The sequence below is a fragment of the Equus asinus genome, chromosome 4 (assembly GCF_041296235.1).
Source record: "Equus asinus isolate D_3611 breed Donkey chromosome 4, EquAss-T2T_v2, whole genome shotgun sequence".
In the NCBI taxonomy this organism is placed as follows: domain Eukaryota; kingdom Metazoa; phylum Chordata; class Mammalia; order Perissodactyla; family Equidae; genus Equus; species Equus asinus.
The window spans coordinates 73,427,236-73,448,504 of NC_091793.1; the positions used below are offsets into that span (position 1 = coordinate 73,427,236).

General features: G+C 37.7%; 1 long non-coding RNA gene across 3 annotated transcripts in view; it reads left to right on the top strand.

Moving 5' to 3' along the window:
* LOC139045103 (uncharacterized) overlaps positions 1-16,779 on the top strand; it is a 54,646-nt gene extending 37,867 nt beyond the window's left edge. Inside the window, exons 2-4 of one of the 3 annotated variants that reach the window (XR_011502777.1) lie at positions 4,670-4,735; positions 12,983-13,077; positions 13,291-13,523. This is a non-coding gene — a long non-coding RNA (uncharacterized lncRNA). Of the gene's footprint in view, positions 1-4,669; positions 4,736-12,982; positions 13,078-13,290 lie in introns of all 3 variants that reach the window. The other 2 variants (XR_011502778.1, XR_011502776.1) reach the window with 2 other exon arrangements.
* Positions 16,780-21,269: the final 4,490 nt, after the last annotated feature.

A 21,269-nucleotide genomic window follows, 5' to 3' on the forward strand; every position in this document is an offset into this window, starting at 1 on the left:
TTCCAATTCCAGTCATTTTCCAGAATCCTTTGGGCAAACAAACAAAAAATCCTAAAAACGTAAAAACCTTGTGCAATTGGCTCCTGGCACCTTGCCCATTAGTCCATCAAATGGGCTCAGATTTGCATATTTGCACAGGTATTTGCAGAGCATGCCATCAAGATTAGGCATTTTCTGGTAGGTAACAGTGCAGGACTGAAGATGCTGTGTTTACCTTTAGGAATCCTTGGATGAGTTGCTTCACACTATGCTCTACCTAGTCAGAAATACAGTCTTATTCTCTCTGCTGCTGCACCAGGACATTTTGCAAACACTAGGCTTTCCTTGTCCCAGTTATGAAATACTGTGAAAGTGCCTGCATCCAACGGCACCATGGGCAAGTACCTCCAAACACACTCCCTGGGCAGCCTCATCCACAGAAGATTGGTAGGACCAAGAGGTAGCCAGTCACTGACAACATCTCAATCATTTCTCAAACTCATGTTTTATCATACATTAAAGGGAAATGAGGCTACTGGAAGAACCACGGAGAAAAACAAACACACAGAGATACACATGGGTCTCTGATGTATTTTTCCACCAAAACTAACAGTCGACTTTGGCTTTACAATAAAAATTTCCCCGGTGTCTGCAGTTAACCTCGTATATAACCCACAGAGGTTTGCACTTGCTCTGTGTTCTCTACAAACACTTCCTTCAGGCCCTAGAATGCAATTCCCCTTGGCGTTTCAAAGGCAGGATCATAAATGCAAAATGACTGAAGCTATATTAGCTGTTTACATCAAGGATGCCATTAAGTTTTATACAACTCTCACTGGTTTCAACTAAGCATCTACCACTGGGACGATGAGGTAGTTTATATTCAGCAGGACACTAGATTTCAAAACTCTTGTAGTATTGATTTTACCAGGAAAATTCTTTGATTTATTTCTGAAGTTGGTCCTCAATTGCGAAGGATTCTTTGAGGGGAAAGTAGAGATGATTGACGATGCAATAAGCAAGGTCTTCACCCACCACAGTACTTCTTAAATATCCATCCTTTTGGATGCCATTGCTCAGAGGCATGACAAGAAACAAATTGTTGTGTGAGATCAGCTTCTGCATTGCAGGATGTCTGTACCCAGATATTGGTTATGATATAGCAGGAGGAATGTGGCAGTGCTGTTACTTGGTAGAATGTGGCTGATATACCATTAACGCTGGCATCACACAGTTTCAATAGGACTTAGACATACAGTGGCAGGCAAGCTGAGTTTGACCAAGAAGAAATTTTTATCAATGGACAGGTTAGCAATCTGGAATTCAGGTAGTTACAAAAGAACGGAGAAGCAGGAATTCAGAAACAGGAAGTAAATAGAAGTTAGTTCCATCTGCCCTAAACTCAAGAGGCAACAGGCAAGAGAAATGGCAATGAGAAATGCCTAGAGAAATGGCAGTTTCTTGCACTTGAGCGTCTTCAGAATTACCTTGTAGGCTTAATAAAACTTATTTCCGAGACCTACCTCCAGAGTTTCTGATTCAATAGATATGAAGTGAGACATGAGAATTTGCATTTCTTTTTTGTTCTCAGTTTTATTGAGGAATTAATGAAAAATAGCATTGTTTAAGTTTAACTTGTACAACATGATGATTTGATAAATGCATTTAATGCGAAATGGTTACCACAATAGGATTAGTCAGTACCTTTACCACCTCACATAATTACCATTTTTTTTTTTTGTGGTGAGAACATTAAAATCTAACCTAACATTAAATTGCTAAGTAGGTACTGTTGGCAACTTTAAAGTATATAATATACTATTCTTAATTATAGTCACCATGCTGTGCATTGGATTCCCAGGACTCGGTCATCTCATACCTGGAAGTTTGTACCTTTCTTTTTATAGGAAGATGAGCTCTGAGCTAACATCCGCTGCCAATCTTCTCCTTTTTGCTGAGAAAAGAGTGGCTCTGAGATAATATGTGTGCCCATCTTCCTCTATTTTATATGTAGGATGCCTACCAGAGCATGCCTTGATGACTGGTGCAAATGTTCGCACCTGGGATCCAAACTAGTGAACCCTGGGCCACCGAAGCAGAGTGCATGAACTTAACCACTATGCCACCAGGCTGGCCCAGGAAAGTTTGTACCTTTTGACCAATATCTTCTCATTTCCCCCACCCTCAAGCCCTGGCAACCAGCATTCTGTTCCCTGTTTCTATGAGTTCAGCTTTTTAAGAATCCACATACAAGCAAGATCATACAGCATTTTTCTTTATCTGACTTATTTCACTTACCAAAATGCCTTCATAATCCATCCATGTTCTCACAAATGATAGGATTTCCTTCTTTCTCATTGCTGAATAATATTCCATTGTATATATGTATATATACCACATCTTCTTTACCCATTCATCCATAGATGGACACATGCTTTTTTTCATATCTTGGCTATTGTAAATAATGCTGCAATGAACATGGTAGTGCAGATATCTCTTCAAGATTGTGATTTCACTTCCTTTGGATATCTACCCATAAGTGGGATTGCTGGAACATAGGTAGTTCTATTTTTAAATTTTTGAGGAACATTTATACTGTTTTCCATAGTAGCTGTACCAATTTACATTCCTACCAATAGTGTACAAGAGTTCCCTTTTCTTCATAGCCTTGCCAACATTTGTTATCTCTTGTCTTTTGATAATAGTATGTACACTACAGATTTTTATTTTGTGGTTACCCTGAGGTTTACATAAAATATCTTATAGATATAACTGTCTATTCTACCCTGATAGTTTTGATTGCCTACAAAAAACCTCTATCATTTTACTCGCCCCTTTTATGTTTTTGATGTCCCAATTTGCCTCTTTTTTGTATTGTATATTCCTTAACAAATTATTATAGCTATTGTTATTTTTAATACTTTTGTCCTTTAACCTTTATACTAGAGTTAGTGCTTACACACCACCGTATTACAGGAATAGAGTATTCTGAATTTCACTATATATTTGCCTTTACCAGTGTGCTGCAAATTTTCTATATTTTAATGTTACTAATTAGTGTCCTTTCATTTCAGCTTGAAGAACTCCTTTAAGCATTTCTTGTAAGGTAGATCTAGTGGTCATGAACTCCCTCAGCTTTGTTTGTCTGGGAAAGTCTTTATCTCTCCTTCCTTTCTGAAGGACAACTTCACTGGATACAGTATTTATTTTTGGCACTTTTTTCTTTCATCACTTTGAGTATATCATCCCACCCTCTCTTGACCTGTAAGGTTTCTCCTGGAAATCCATTAATAGCCTTGTGGGGTTTCCTTGTAAGTTACAAGCTTCTTTTCTCTTGCTGCTTTTAAGGCTCCATCTTTGATTTTTGGTGGTTTTATTTTCATGTGTCTCGAAGAAGTTCTCTTTAAGTGGAGTTTGTTTGGGAACTTACGAGCTTCATGAACATGCATGTTCAAATCTCTCCCTGGGTTTGGAAGTTCTCAGCTGTTATTTCTTTAAATAAGCATTCTTCTCCCTCCTTTCTCTCTTGTCCTTCTGGGACCATAATAATTCTCAAGTTGTTTCTTTTCATGGCATCCTACAGATCACGTAGGCATTCTTCACTCTTTTTCATTCTTTCTTCTTTGTTTCCCTCTGACTGATTAATTTCAAATGTCCTGTCTTCTAATTCACACATCCTTTCTTCTGTTTGTTTTATTCTGATATTGATGCTCTCTATTGCCTTTTTCATTTTGTTCATTGTATTCTTCAGCTCTACAGTTTCTGTTCAGTTCTTTTTTATGATTTCTATCTCTTTGTTAAACTTCTCATTTTGTTTGTTTTCCTGATTTCATTGAATTGTCTTTCTGTGTTTTCTTATAGCTCATTGAGCTTCCTTAAAACAGTTAGTTTGAATTCTTTCTCTAGTAAATCACAGATCTCCAGTTCTGTGGTTCCTGGAAAATTATTGTGTCCTTTTGGTGGTGTCATGTTTCCTTAATCTTTCATATTCTTTGAAGTCTTGCATTGTTGTCTTCATGTTTGAAGCAATAGTCACCTCTTCCAGTCTTTACTGACTAACTTCAGGAGAAAAATATCTTCCATCATCCTTGTTAGGGACTCTGAAGTTTTCTCAGACCTTCTATGGATACATGTACTCCACATTTCTTGCTCCCTCTTGTGGCAGAATTCTTAAGCTTTTATGACTTCTAATCCTGCAGAACCAGGTCATGTGCTAACCACCTCCCATTTACTTTTTGAAGGGCAGTCTCTCCCTGATCTTCAGAATCAGGCTGACTTTCTGGACATGCTCACTAGCCACCTGCAAAAGCTCACTCGTGCTGCCATCAGGAGTGCACATAGGGAGTTGGCCATGGGATAGGGGTGTGTGTGCATGAGGTGCACAGAGCACTGAGGATGCCCATAGACCAGCTGGGAAATCTGTAGGTGAGGCAATCCCAGTGGCTCATGGGTGGGCTCCCAAGGGAATCCCTGATGCAGGGACCAGAGGAACATGGTCAAGGGATGTGGAGTCCCTTTGATACTGTTCTGAGCCCTGGCTTCTGTTCTCTCAGCCCTCACCATACCCCAGTCATGCAGCTGACAACTCAGTACTCTGGATGAGATGAGAAAGAAATGGGCCTCTCTGGTGGCATCCTGCACAGCTGGGGAATTTAGGTGCTTACTGACACACTCTCACTTTCCCTCACAGGAGAAATCATAGGCCAAGAAGGTCTTTTGGCACTGAGCTGTGTCACCTAGGAGAGCGGTGATGCAGGTAAAGTCAAATTGCTCCTCCTACCCTCTCCAATGTTTCTACTCTCAAATTTTTTTTGCTTCAACTGTGTGCTGGAACTTTCCCACTGGCCTCCCAGGCTTCCACAAAGGCTCTCTCAGCTGTGGGTGATAGTGTAATTCACTGTTCTCCCAGGGCTTCTAGATTATGACTGAGAGGGGATGGAGCCAGTTCACGGGCCACTTCAGGGTCCACAGCCAGGACAGAGGTCTATATGTCTATTACCAGCACAAGGGTGGGCAAGATTTCTCCAGGTCCCATGGTGTCTGGTGCTGGTGACAGAACCAAAGACAAATGGAGTTGTAACCAAATCCTCAGGGCTGTGGAGCTGTTTCCATGTCTATAGTCCAGACCATGGTGGGTGAGTCTTTTGCCTGAGTACAGATCTGTGTTCCAAAGCAGCTCTCCTCATTCTTGGACTGTTTTGGGCATTCACAGTCTCCTACCTGAATCCCAAAGCTCCTACAAGGGCACTTTTGTCCCTGGATGGATGCCAAATTGTTTTTGTTGAGGGGGGGATATGAGCGAGTGATGTTTTATTCAGTCATCTTGCTGATGTCATTCCTCTGCAAAAATTGCATTTCTAAAAAGTTCCCAGGTAATGCACCTGCTGCTGGTCCTGGGGCCATACTATAAGAGTGACTGCTCTAGGGTTTTTATAGTTGGAATAAGGCCACAGATGAGAAGGTAATTATTTTGGGGAGCTGAACATTTCCTAAGTTCAGAGACCACAAGATTGGTTTTAGGCTGAGTCTGCCTATGCAGAATGGGTAGGAATAAAGAGAAGGGGAATTCCAAGTGGAAAAAAGCCCATTTCTAAAAAAGCATAGGCAATTAGAAGAAGCAAGAAGGAAGAAATTTCCTAACAGGGAGCATGGAGTTGGAGATTTAGCAAAGAAAAGCACAAGAGCATCACCACTAATGTGAGGACAGAGACCAGCTAGCCACCAGCCTCAGATCAGTGCTAGTGGGCTTGGTGAGATTGACTTGGGTGAAAGTGATCAAGGTGGGTACAGGTATCTACTGAGACAGGCAATTCAGGCCCACTAAAATATCAATGGGGGTCAGGATAAGAAGTGAGTCAGACATAAGGCAGGTCAACATATCTAGAGTGTTCAGGTCAAGGCAAAGAGAATGGGCAAAGGGTTTGGCAGGTGGTTCTAAGCAAGAAAATTGCCAGGAATGGGGGAAGCACAGTGAGGGGCAAGAGATGCAGACAGGGAACCATACTATGAGCTCAGCAAGAGGGCTCAGGAACTCAGACAACGGCAAGGCGAAGGCCGTTCGACGAGGAATCCAAGCAGCAGGCGCAGGAACGAGAAGGCAGAAGAAAGCAATGTGTCTGCTGGATCTCAGGCGCTCTTAGTTATCTCCTAAAGTAATAGAAGCTAACACTAAGCTTCTAACTTCTAACACTAACTCAAATGTGTGACCTACCTGTTGCAACTCAACCCACCTGGTTCTGAGTCCTAGCACCCAATGCCTTCTTCACATTCACTTTGCAGTTTCATGAGGAAAGCTGAAAAATTAAAATCCTTGTGTTCTGACTATTTTAACTCACGGCCAATTCTTTTGGCCAAAGACCAAGGATCCTAAATTTCACTATTTTCTTACTGGCATTGGTACAGCACAGATAACTAAGGAGCCAAAACACATGAATTTTTGAAGTGTTGAGGCCACAGTCTTCTGCATGTATAAGATATTTGTATATATTTTAAAAATACAAAAATATGCATATGTATGTAATATATGTATGTACCCATTGCACATACAGCCCTGTTGGCCTATGGAGAAAGGCAGAAAGATAAGAACTATACTAGCTGCACAGAAAAAGGAAACTGGCAGTTCAATGTGCTTGCTAGCATCCTAGAATCAGGTTTAAATCATTTTTGTATGTATTACATGTCCCCATTCCGTTTGTTATCATTAACCAATTCAACAAATATTTACCAAGTGTCTATTATATTTTAGTTACTTTTCTAGATATTATAGCCCCAATTTTGAACAAAATGTAGCCCTTACTTTCAAATTACTTAGAGTCTACTGGAAGAGACAGTCAGGCACCAGGAAACTAACATACAGAATGAAGAGTTGTGATGGGGTAAGTAGGAAGTGCTATGGGAACAGTTAGGTAACTAACCTAGTCTTTGCAGGGTCAGGGAGTCTGTCAAGGCTAGAATTTTGAACATGCTTTCCCCATCATACTCCATTCCTGCCTGCCCCCCATCCTTATTACCAATTTCAGGAGGAAAGTTCTTCACTCTCAGAAGCACATGTTCTAGTTAGGCAAATTAGGGAGACAGAGCAGCATTAATAGGAAAGCATGGGGGCGGTGGACTCAGACTGCTTGGGTTCATATCCCAGCTCTGCCATGTTCCAAACGTTACATTGGGCAGTCACTTAAGCTCTCTGTGCTCTGCTATTTTCATCTGTAAAATATTGTTGGTACCACATAATGATGTGAAGATCAAATGGGAAAAGAGATGCAAAAAATGTAGAGTAGAGAGTAGATTCTTAATAGGTGTCAATATTCATTGCTGTCCTTGTTACTACTGTTACTCCTACTGCCCTACCAGTGGCGCAATAGAGCCCCAGTCTTTGGAAAAATTTCCTATTGATCCAGTTCCTTCATCTCCAGGGACTTCCTTCTTAATCTTGACAAGGTTGTCATCAATGCCAGTGTCATCAGCATCCCTCAATTCCCTAAATAAAACAAACAGACATTATAACTAGGAAAAAAACCAACTTACCCAAGAACATTGAATTATTCCCAATTTCATAGAATTGGATGCTTATGTTTTCAGGGAGATAGAAATAATGTAATATAGTAAAAGAACTTCGAGAAAAAAAGTCCCTTGACCAAAGTGTGTATCACTGTTATATTAACAACAGGATTGTCACACTTAGGTAGGCATAATACCTTTGAAATACTTTTATTTCTTTCAAAGGTCAGCAGAACTAGAACAGAGAAACTGAAGAGGAAAACAGCCTCACCTACCTAATAGATATTGGACATGAGAGGAGGAGTGAGGAAGGATTTGTTCCTGACCCACAAGAGAGCAAAGAGCAGGAACGCCTGATGTTCCGGAGGCCAAACTTTTATCAAATCCACTTCTAACAACATTCTGGATAATAGCTTTACTGAGAATCACAGGTGAAGGAGCTTGGGACGTTAAAAATAACATCAGGACTCGCATAGCGCAAGCTTTGATCACTAACAAATCCAGTGTTCCTGCTATCCGAGTGTATAAGGTGGCCGTCCTTTTAGCCTCTGTGTTTTCAAGAACAGACAGTCGTGGGCTGAACCAGCCATGCTCTGAGGGAGAAGTTCTTGAAATGCATTCATTCTGTGGGAGAAAGGACCCGTGCTGATGCTGCGAATACATTCGTCTTTCTCTGCTGCTTTGGCATTTCACAGGGCAGAAGGCAGACGATTCCCCAGGAATTCAACCATGGCCTCATTCTGGTATCAACTATTTTAATTTTGTTGAAGAATAAAATGCTTTTTAACTGTAAGTCTGTAGACTGTGGACTGTGAAATAGGGAAACTGAATGTTTAATATCAAGCATCCTTACTCTTTGCTCTCCTTTGGATCAGAAAGCAAAAGGCTCCAAAGGAGAGCTCTCCATTGAAAATGGTCACTTTAGTAGATCAGGCATTCAGTTGATTTGTGGGACCATAGCTCAAAATATTAGTCTTCTCTCTTTATGAAGTGCCTTCAGATTTGGTTTACAACACTCACAAGTAGACAAGTCCATGATTTTACTGAAGTCATTCCTTATCTATGATTCAAATCTCTTAAAACCATCACCTGTCAATCCCAGATCCAAGTTGCCTTAAGTTGGCTCCAGTAGTCAAATCTTACTTTAAAAATATGATTCAGCACCATTAAAAATACTCAAAAGGAAGTTCTTTAAAGGTAAGCCCAGAATAGCTCACAAAATGTCTAGAACAATATCAACATCACTAGGACAAATATCTAATATATAACCTACCAAGGTGGCTACTTTGATGGGGAAACTCTCAATGTTGATGTGCAAGTTCTGGTGTATTCATATAAAAATATTAAATCATGTTAGCATATAGTTATACCTCTTATGCTAATTTGTCTTTGTCTATAACACAGGGCAATTTGTTTTTATATGTTTTCCTGGGAGTTATGGGCCTACAACCTGATGTCTAATAAGTCTTAGGGATGTATTTATTCCATGGCTATATAATCCCTTTTGATGCTAAAAAGCTGCTGCCATATAGCAGTGATGTAATTTGATTCACAGGGCATTTCAGGTAAATTTGAGTCCAAAAGGATAATTAAAGTCTATTACAAAAATATTTTATTTATCTATTTATCTACCTCTCAATTCATTTACTTGTATTTATCTGTATTTATCTATCTGGAAACAAAGAAGGAGAGAGGGCAAGAAAAAGAGAAGGAGGAGGGAGGCGAGAGGAAGAGGAAATAAATGAATTAAAATCTTCAAGGACCAGTTCATGTTAGATCATGGAATTTTGATCTCTAATAAACAGTGCTTTCACACTTGAGAGTTGAAGTCTCAGAAATATCCAGAACAATCTATGTTATCTATGAGCTTTACAGACAAAGAATTTGCCCCATTATTTCATGTTCTCAGAGAAAATATGCCAGACACTTCAGGCTTAACGTATGCTTGAAAAAGGGACTAGAAACATAAATAAAAATGCTCTACAAAGAATTTGGGGTCTCAAAGTTGATATGGAAGCCCCTATTAGAATCAAGCATCAGTCAAAAATGCTTGCTGAATACCTTCCATGTTGAAGCTGTAGAGTCTATGTAGCCACCCATGGCCAGGGCCATACCAAAACCTGGTCAATTACCAATCATGGCACCACCAATTTCAAAGATTCTACTTCTGAGCACTATCTTTCTAGAATATTCCTTCTGGTCTGTTTACTCCAATAGTTCTTCAATCTATCGACCCAAGCACTTTTTCAGTGTCTGTCACTGCTCACTCATACCCCCATACTCAAGTTACATTCCATGGCTCTTCAACTCCCTTTTTCCTGCATCCTACTTCCAGGAAAACCCCACCGTGTTTAAATCCAGCTCTCTAACTACTGTGCTCCCGATTGCAAGCAGATGTACATGGATATGAAAAATACACAGCCGTGCTAACTGGTATAATGCTAAACAATCACTGCTAATTTCAAGTTGATCATTATCATGCTTCTTAATCTCACTACATTTCCCTAGTCAATTTACTTTCCCATTCTCAGATATAACTATTTTACACCTCTCCTCACTTTACATAATCAAAATGGGCTCTCCAGCACCTTGCTCTCAACAAATTTCCTTGCTTATTTTTTTTCACTAAGAAAATAGATTATATTTTCTACTGAATTAGACGTTCCTTTCACCTTGATTTATTACCAACCAGCAAACAAATTATGTGAAAAGTAAATAAGGTCAAGATTGCAAGTGAGTAGATGCAGTTGCCCATTACCTCCCCAGTTCCTCCCAGAGGTACCCTAAGTTTAGTTCAAAACAACCTGCATGGATGGAGGCATCTACCAGGTCAGAGGAGTCCGGAAATGTAGAGTCACTGCCCTTCCTACTTGTAGCCAGGGAGCAGCCACAGCAACACGCAGGGGTCTACTCCACTAACACCCAAGGAATTTCTCTCACAACTCATTAGACTATACCTTCAAAGCATGTTCCAAATCTATTCCCTCCACTGCACCTACCACAGTCCAAACCACCATCATCTGACAACTGGACTATTGCAGAAGGCTCAATTTCTACTCTTGCCTGGCAGCCAAAATAATCCTTTGAAAGCGGAAATCAGGGCATGGGCTCTCACAATCTTCCAGTAGTTTCCTATCACACTGAAAATAGCATCCTGTCATGATGGTCTCGCACATGATTTGTGCTGGTTGCCTTCCCAATGTCATGTATTACTACTCTTCTTTCTCTGCTCCAGCCCCACTGGCCTTCTTGTTATTGCTCAAACACATCACATATGTTCACACTTCAGTTCTTTGTACTTGCTGCACCTTCAGTCACTATCTCTCCTGCCCCAGATCTTCACACAGCTCATCACTTAAGTAATTAAGATCGCTACTCAAATATCCCCTCTTCAGAAAAATCTTCACTGACAACTTATCCAGAAGAGTTTCTGCACTCAAACGCAATCACTCTGTATTTTCTTCCCCTGCTTTATTGTTTCCCAACTGCCTGATATTATATATTTATTTGTTCATTTATTCATATTTTTCTCGTTCACTAAGATACAAGTTTATAAGGGCGAGAACTGATTAAACACTGAGTTCCTTGCCCCTAAAGTAGTGCCCATCACATCCTAGATATTCAGTAAAAGCCTTGTTGAATAAATGAACAAATTATTAACATTCTACCTACTCTGTTATATTTTAATCAAAATGCCTTGATAGCAGTTATCTTCCGTTATTCTTACCACCAATTTATGAGGTAAGTGGTGCTGAGATCATTGTGCTCATTCTTTAGATAATAAGAGCTATGTCTCAAGATGTAATAAACTGCCCAGGATGACCCAGCCCATAGTGGCAAATCTGGATGCCTGTCTCCAGAATCCTAGTTCAGTTAACACATTTGCCACTCTGAGCAAGGCACAAATACACACTGTATTTTAATGAGCAGCTCCAGGTCACCTTTCAGGCCAAATGTTCTAGAATGCTGCTTTTCATTAAAAACAACCTCTCTTTCCACTCCATTATGACTTTTAAATATTTACAGCTTTTTAGACAAAATATGATGACAATTCTCACTAGAGAAATGGAAAGTGGGAGTAGCGTTACTATTTTTAAAAAAGTAATGTACATTTTATGGCACCAAAGAGCATTTTTAGTATGATACAGGACCTCCTCTTCCAAAACTTGGTTTCTTCCTTAGCCCCTTTTCTCTCCTGCCATGGAGATTTAATTTGAGATATTTTTACTTCTTGTTTTATTTGTGCATGGCCCTCACCATGTACCTAGCTCATAAACACTTCTAATTGTTGTAAAGTGGTTTCTGCAATTTGATGCCACTTAGCCACATTTTAGTGGGAGTTTCCATAGCAAACTTTCCCTCAGGATTTTCTCATAACTGTAGGATGTATAAACAACGAGCTGTTTTCCACCTTGTTGAGTGAAGATATGGGAATGTGCTTCAAACAACAATTTTAGCTCAGCAGTTGGCAATAATTCTGAGACCACCAGCAGCCTTTGCCTGCCTGCCATGGTGTCCTAGAGATTTCCAGTGCATCATGGTAGTAGGTGGTAGGGAATATGCCTTTCAGTGCTCTTAATAAAATTTTGACAAAGACAAGGCAGGCTCTTATCACTCATGGTTAAGTCACAGATAGTGACATTTGAGGTCTGGAACCGTTAAGAACCATAAAATCCTGGGAGCTTTGCCTTCCCACACAACTTGCTGCTGTGCTCATGTTTGTGAACAAGCTGTCCTTCCCATATCCTCAGCTTTACTTACAGCTCCCAGTGGAGAGGAACAGAAAACACATTTTATATTTGTATTTCCTGCAGCATTATGAATATTGACATCTCTTTTGCATTTCTATGCCATGAGAATTCACTGTCTAACTGATTAATGGGTAACAGCACCATAGAACAAATGTTGAGTGCATTCATAATTTCAAATATTATAATAGAAATATGCTATCTTGCTCTATAAGTGGACTTTTCTAGTTGATCTCCTGTCATTAGAATGAATCTATAGTGTTTGATTTTAAATTTTATAAGAAGGGAGGATGTGTACTATTTAGAAATGGAGGCTATCAAGGTAAAAGAAAATAGGTTTTTCCCCAGCACACCCAGCAAAGAGAAATCTCTAAACTCATGCTGATCTGAATGGAATGTAGTCTTGGTCTCTGTCCAATAATAAAGGGGTAAATACAATGGGAGAAGATTACTTTCTATTGTCAGGAAACAAGGCTGTGAATCTATGGTGAATATTTGAGACTGTGCTCAAAATAACAGATATTCTCGATTCATTATGCAACGTTGGTTGCCTCTGTATCTGCTGATCATTTGAGAATGATTTACTTATCTTGAAAGACTATTCTTCCTCTCCTTCATATCAGAAACTTACATTTCTTGGAAAAATCCCCAACTCTAGAGAGAGACAAATAAAAGAGCAACCTCCTGAGTTTCAGGAGCAGTTAAGCAACAGGAAGTTATGGATTTTCATTAATCTGGCCAACTCTTTCTTTTCACAGGTGAGGAGACTGAGGCCTGGAAGGATGCAGTGACTTTTGCCATCACTTATATTTTATGGCCTTTCTCCTCTACCAAGATTTAGTGCAAAATCGTGGTAAGATTAATCGCATTGTTTGCTATATAATAACCAAGCTTGACATAGTCAAGTAAGTTCATATTCTTGAGGAATGGTAATATTCAGACAAGAATTCATGTTAATTAAAAAGTGTTTAATAAGACAGAAAAAAAATTCAAATATGTCTTCCTTTCTTGACTGAAATTTCTTAAAATATCTCTAATTGCCAGTTCTTATATTTTTCATTCACAGCTAACAACATGAGCGTATCCTTGGCAATATTCTCCTACTTTAGTATCACGTACAGTCCTGGATGAATAGAAGTGAAAAGAAGAAAGTGAAGAAGGTCTATTTCTCCTATATTGTTTATGCTGATCATTCTGACTTCTGATGTTTAGTATGAGGTATAGAGACATCTTGCTATGATATATGTAGAATATTAAAAGGATTGAAGACCTGGAAAATAAAGGATTAGAATTTTCTTGAGTTAATTTTTCCCATCTCTTCTCCCCTCACATTTCCTAGCCATAATAAGGTGTTGGTAGTTACCAGGGAGAATGTTGGTGAAGTTTGGCTTATAAAATGTTTTTTATGAATATCTCAAGTTACATCAGGCTTGGGTAGCTCACTGCCCAATTCCCATGGAATTCTGGGCTCTATGTACCTCTAAAACCCCAGATGTATGGTACCTTAATTTACCTAACCCAATCCCAACCACTCATGTTGGCCATAATGGCTGAAAATGAAATGACACTCATTGTCAAAACACATAAAATGACTCTATTTCTGCTCAAAGTACAGAGTCTCACACCCATTTAGTTGAACGTAGTCATACAAATGGCACTTTCCATTGTAGACTTTCCTTTGCTTAAAATTCTAGACAATTTAAGAGAGACAGTACTCTTTATTCCATTATATTGTTTAAATATCATCTTGGCAACTATGCACACACCTATGCTGATTAGAAAACTGAAAAATTGTCTCCAAATTCCAAAATTTTCATCAATGTCTATTATGTCAATGGAAGGCTCCTATCTTCTCCATGAATCTTCCAGCACCACTCCCAATCCTCAGTAATAGTTCCCTTGAATGAACAGCAGAACTCCAAATGACATTATCTTGTATCATTTGCTTATAGTTTCATACATCATTCTTTTGGTTGTTAAATAAGCATTTCTTATGCATATCGTAGAGACCAGAATCATGCATGACAAATCTTAACTATAGTTTACACAAATTACTTTTTAAATATAGTTACCTATGCTGATAGACACATTGAAGACAAATGTGTCTTCTTACTTATGATAGCCTTTTCTGATTTAAAGAATAATTACTGTTTAAAACACATATACATTTAAACTACAAATTATAGTACTAAAATTAGTCATCCCACAATTTTGCACACTTTTTGAGAAAAAGAAGGCATATAGTAGAGCTGAAATAATCTTAGAATTCTGAGGAATGGTCTCCAGTTCTAGCTTAACCCATTATTAACTTTGAAATTTTGGGCAAGTTATGCACTTTTCAGAATTTCCTTATCTAACAAATAATAAAGTTGTAATTAATAATTTTGCATGTACCTATTAACAGTAAGATCTCATGAAAATATATAATAGTGAATTGAAATTCATTATTGATAAATACATTGTCAGAAGCCAGCTTATACACATATTACGTGTACAGCATATATACACATAAAACTACTTTCTCTGTCTCCTGATTCTGTCATTTGTTGATATTTAGGAATTAGAGAATTCACAGAGATAAATACAAAGGTTTTGTGGATCATTAATCATTAACTTGGATCCTTCTTTTGATGAGACTTGAGCCCACCAAAATATGTTCATAGTGTCATTTTACTTTACTCTCAATGGTTTATTTTATTGAAAAACTGGGAAAAATATAAACTGCATTAACATTGCATAGAAGAAATAATCAAAATGAAATAGCTGAGAAGAAAGAAAACATATTAAATATTTTAGAGGAAACCAAAAATTATGCCAGAGAGCTACTCTCCCCAAACACCAACCCTGACAAGTTTCCAGGGGAATTTTGCTAATATTCCAAGATCAAGCCATTCAAATATTGCCTAAATTATGCCAGAGAATTGAGAGAGGTGTAAAATTTTCAATTTGCTTTTCTGGGGCCATTATTGAACTGATAATATTGCACCATAAAGCTACAAAACAATCTATCTAATGAATATTGATATAAAAACTTGAAATAAATGTTACATTAGCAAATAGAATTCAGCAACACATGAAAGAAGACTATACTACAATTAAGTGCAATTACATCAGAAATGCAAGGATGGCTCAATTTTAGTAAACCTATTAAAATTTGCTATTAATAGAGATCAAGGAGAAAAGTCATATAATCCTTTCATTGTCTGTGAAAGGTATTCTAAAATAGCACTTGATAAAATTTAACAGACAGGTTGCATAAAATTCTTACTAAAATATTCATATAAATAAATGGATACTTCCTCAATATGTATATATATTTCAAACCAGAAATCAGAATCTTGCTTAACAACAAAATGTTAGTTTTTTAAATACTAGCTGAGGCAATTAGATATAAGAAAGAAAAAGAGGTATAAAATGTAAGAGATAGAGACAACATTATATTTATATGTAGATGGTATGATTATATATTTGATGGTATGATTGTATATTTTCTTAATTTCATTAAGTTAATAAAATGATATAATGAAATTATATGAAATGAAATTAGTAAAAATTATCACAAAGAATTTAATTATCTAGGCGTACAAAATTAATATTCAAAGGTAATATTTTTCTCTAAAGACCTCAAATTAGAAAATATAATAGAAAAAAAGAAATCTCATTTTAATGGTCATGATATTCACAAAATACTTAGGGAGAAAATTAATAAAAATATATAAGAACTACATGAAAGGAAAACTTTAAATATCTATGAGAAACATCAAGGATTTGATATTTTTATAAGACTAAATTTTTGTATCTGAGAAGAGGAGGATAGGAAAATTTAATATGTAAAGACATTATCTCTAAATGGAACTATAAATGTAATTTAACACACATTTAAACAATAGCCATATTAATTTGTTTGGAAAAAGATGACGTATGTTCACATAAAAAAATAAGATAGAAGAACAAAGACATTTCTGAAAAAGGAGAAAAAAGAGATATCTTGTTATGTACATTTAAGCAATATTAATTAAATTTTGATACAATTATGTATCATTCATCCATCTGTCTACCCATCCATCCTTCCTGTCTGTCTGTCTGCCTGGTTACACTGTATGAAATTGCTGATTTTCAATCCTTTCTGATCTATGAAAATGGCAATTTCATATTGCTCAATGTATTATGTAGGTGGCATTTCAGATCAATAGGACAAAGATGGCCATTCACAAAGAAGACATTTAAATACATGGAAACCAACTCAGCCTCATTTATAATTAATGAAAAACATGTTTGAAGATAGCATTCTTTTAATATTTCAAATGGACAAAGTAAGTTAAGCTTAAATGTATATTGTGTTGACAACTATATGGGGAAATAGACAATATCATACATTATTGGTGATTATTTAGATTGGTACCAACTGTCAGGAAGGCAATCAATAATATCTGTCAAAAATGCACAGCTTTTTTCCTTAAAATTTTCATTTGAGAAATTTATTTTACAGAAAACTTTGAACATATGTGCAAAAAATCTGCATAAGAATACTAATTGTTGCACTATTTATAATACCAAGAAATAGAAAACAACATTATTGTCAATCAATAGAGAAAAGGATAAGTAAATTTTGGAATATTTATATTATGAAATGATATGTAGCCATTGAAAATGGTGTAGACATATATAGGATTTTATGTGAATATTTCTAAGAAATAATTTATGCAAAAATACAAGGTATTGAACAACAAAGATGGGAGGTCCTCCGTTGTGTAAAAAACAAAAAGGAATGAATATATAAAAACATATACATATATATCTTTGTAAATGTGTAGACTACCTCTGGAAGGATACATTGAAATCAGGAATAGCGATTATTTCTGAGAGAGAATGAGGAAACTGGGGATTTAGAGAGGGAAGAAAATGGACTTTTCATGTGATGCCCATTTTTCTGTTTGAGTTTTTATGAAATTAATTAAATATACCAATATTTAAAAAAACTAAAAATGAAACATATTTGCCATGTAAAATTTTGGGAGAAATTTTGGTTTTAGTTTGAGCATTATAAAAGTCTGATGTATATGTAGAGAGTTGCTTGCATTTCTATTACAGAATAAAAGGGGTTGACAAACAATCCTTGTATGGAAAAGTAAACTTGGTCAACAAGTATAACAACTAAAAAAACATGCAACTTGCCTCATGATTACCCTTTCTTTAGTGGGGGCAGGACACCATCTTCGTAATGAGTAATCGAAAAATTATCTGATATTTTTAATGTGTGAAAATCTGCTAGCCACAGCATGCCTACTCATTTGTGTCCCATAAACCTTTCCGTGAATGGGGTACTGTCCCACACTCATTCCAAAACCCACATATAAAGTTTGCATTTCTCTTTGGAAAAAGTGTATGAGGAAGGAGTCTGAATGATGAGAAATCCTTTTTCACATTTCCTTCTCACTGTGCAATAGTAGCACCAGCAGGACTGGCAAATAATATTCAAGTCTGAAGGCACATACGGTTACTACAGAGACCTCCTTTGATACTTCTGAAGTCATTTTAAATGGGGCCGTCCATTTTGTCTGAGTTGCACAACTCATCCAGAACCTAGTACAGTCATCTATTGTTGCCCGCTGATCACCTGTTCCTCCCATGATCTTTGTGTTTGATCTCGGAGACATTAAGCAGCACGGAGAGCAAAAGCATCATTGGGTACCCCGCCACCTGCCCTCGTCAATCGACTTCATGGAGAGAACCTTTTTATTTGCCATTTACCCACTGCCAGAGAGGGTATGCTGGGGTGAGTAGTGTATGTCTGAAGAGTTCAGCAGGGGGTTCAGTCTGCAAAAAGATAACCAAGTTAAAACACAGAAAACGGTAATGCTTTTAAGCAAGGAAGTGATGTCAACCACCAGGTGATCCGCTTAAAGAGTGGAGTTCAACTAAGAGGTTTGTACAATTGCTTCATGGGATATCTTCACTCTTTCCTTGAAGGGTCAACTTGGTCTGGAAGTTCCTCTCAATAGACTCAGCGGGTAGTGCCAATAACTCCCTAGCTAATAAAGAGCTTTTCCTATTTCTTTCTTTCTTTTTTTTTTTTTTTTTTTTTACCGCTATGGACTGTGATACTGAAGTAACTGGCTTGTGAAAGGAAGTCTAAGCCTGGGCAGTATATCTGCCCATGCAGCTGAGGTCAACAGCAAAGGAACTGATGCCTGGAGTGAAAGATAGCTGGCGTTGGGCACACTGCCCAACAGTGGAAAGCTAGACACGCTCAGGGGAAATGATGAGTGGTCTATAGGGGAGAGCAATAGCAGTAGAAATTGAGAGAACTTGAAGATACAAACATCCCTGGCTTTCCCACAGTGAAGCATAAGCTCCATAGCAAGGAAGTACTGGAAAAATCAGGTGCAAACCCTTAGAGTCAACCCCTTAGGGGTTGTAATCCCACATTCCTTGACCTTATTTTTTTTTCAATAGATACAAATGAATACTAAGAAACTTGCGTAGTAAAGGTCACCTTGTCTTCAATTTTCTAAACCAAACTGAATAAGTATAAATTTATTTGGGAAAAATTTCCATTTGGTAAACAAAATTGAATTCAGCTCAGTGGAATCAAATTATTCTTTCTAGTATAATATATATATTTTTTGTTATATTGAACTAGATATTGTTTGAGGCATATTATATTACTCAATGTATCTAAAATCCAAACAGTTTTTTAAATTACAGGAATGTGTGTTTCTGCTATATCAATTGAACAAACTACCCAAGAAGGTCAGACCATCCATTTTGCAGCATAATCCAATCTACATGGAAATGTTGGTCCAGGTTTTGTCTCTGGCCTCTGGTCTAGCCTCTTATTAAATCTTCAGTTTACACACTGTGTAGAAAGAGAGAGACAAGAATTGAACTCTATAAGTCTGGAGTAGAGACCAATGAAATAAATGTTCTGTGCAATAATTCTAAGAAAAGAAGAAAATGACGAGAATTCCCTCACCCTTGGCTTAGATACATACTACGTCTGTTAAATGTGCGTGTTTTCCTGTCTTCTCGTGTGGCTGTCATCCTAATTGAGACATCATCAATGCTTCATGAAGAAGCATCCAATCTCAAAACTTTGTGGGAATAATATAAAATTTATTACACTTTAAATTCAAATATGCTGTCCAGAAGTTCATTTGCAGATTTTCTTATCTTCTTTTTTAGATGCTGGATATGGAGCCATCTTCTTTTTTTTTTTTTTTTCTTTTTTTAAGGTATGCTTTGGGTGAAGAAGATTGGCCTTGAGCTAATATCTGTTGCGAATCTTCCTCTTTTTTTTTCTCCCCAAAGCCCCAGTGCATAGTTGTATATCCTGGTTGCAAGTCCTTCTAGTTCTTCTATGTGGGGTGCTGCCACAGTATGGCTTGACAAGCAGTGTGTAGGTCTGCACCCTGGATCTGAAGTGGTGAACCCCAGGCTACTGAAGCGGAGCATGTGAACTTAACCATTACACCACCAGGCCGGCTCCCCTGTGGATTTTCCAATAAGAAACTAAGCAATCATTTTCAGATGCCACCACTTCTGTACTAGAATATCTGGTACAAAAAAATGGCTGGTTTGTTTTATGAAGACATAGATATAAACATGCATATATATGTATATATATAGTATATATATTTTAGAAGTGGTCACTGAAAAGAGAAGTCCCTGGTTCAAAATTTCTGTCCCCAGAGTCCTTTCCATAGATGATCCATAATCTTGATTCACTTGCCATTACTCTCCCCATTTTACTCTGGCTCCAGCATAAACAAATTATTTTCTTAGTTCTACTGAGTGAGTAGTGATATCGTGGGATTTCTGATAAGAACTTTTTCAAGAAAGAAGAAAGCAGCAGTGAAAATTTAAAGCATCCTCTTTCCAGTGGACAGTCTTCTGCTCTCTAGCGTGAATCCGCTGGTCTGACGTTATGAAGTTCTTTCCTGGACATGGCTTCTCCTGGTTGTTTATAAGTAGATGCTTGTTACCCCCTACCATGGGGAGCAGCATTTAAATAACGTTTCTGCTTGCAGCTACCTAACATACATCTCCAGCGCAGACCTCACCTTGAGTTTCAGCTCACGTATCTTCATTGACCTTAAAACTCATATTCCTTTCTCCCCGTACTCTGCAGTCCTCCCATTAGTAAATGAGACCACTACTTAATTTCTCCCATTCTTTCACTGCTCATCCTAAGAGTGAATACATGTATGCACACATGCATGCGCGCACACACACACCTCATTCATCAAGTCCTAGGGATTCTACTTCAAAAATAAATTTTGAGCTTGTCCCTCAGCAAGTCCTCTGCTTCACTGTCTCTCACTTGGATTTCTGCTTTAGTTTCCTAACTGGTACTCACATGCTTATTCTTGTGCCTCTACAATTTGTACTCCAACTGAGAAGTAAGAATGGTCTTCCGAAATTAAAAAGCGGGCCATGGGGCTGGCCCCGTGGCCAAGTGGTTAAGTTGGCATGCTCAGCTTTGGTGGCCCAGGGTTTGCTGGTTCGGATGCTGGGCACAGACATACACCGTTCCTCAAGCCATGCTGAGGCGGCATCCCACATAGAAAAACTAGAATGACTTGCAGCTAGGATATGCAACTATGTGCTGAGGCTTTGGGGAGAAAAAAAAAAAAAGAGGAAGATTGCTAACAGATGTTAGCTCAGCGCCAATCTTCCTCACCAAAAAAAAGCATACCTTAAAAAAAAAAAGTGGATCATGACATTCTTTTTCTAACTTTTTATTCTGAAATAATTTTAGACTTGCAGAAGAGTTGCAAAGATAGTGTAGAGGGTTTCCATAAACACTTTACCCAGCTTCCTCTAATGTTAACGCCTTATATAACCACGACAATTATCAAAACTAGGAAATTAACTCTGGTACAACACTACTAACTAAACTAAGGACTTTTAAAAATTTCTCCAGTTTTTCTACTAATGCTCTTTTTCTGTTTCAGAAGCCCATACTGATAGCACTCTTCTGCTTAAAAACTTACAAGTGTTTCCCACTGTCCTTAGAATAAAATCCGAACTTCCAATCGTGTT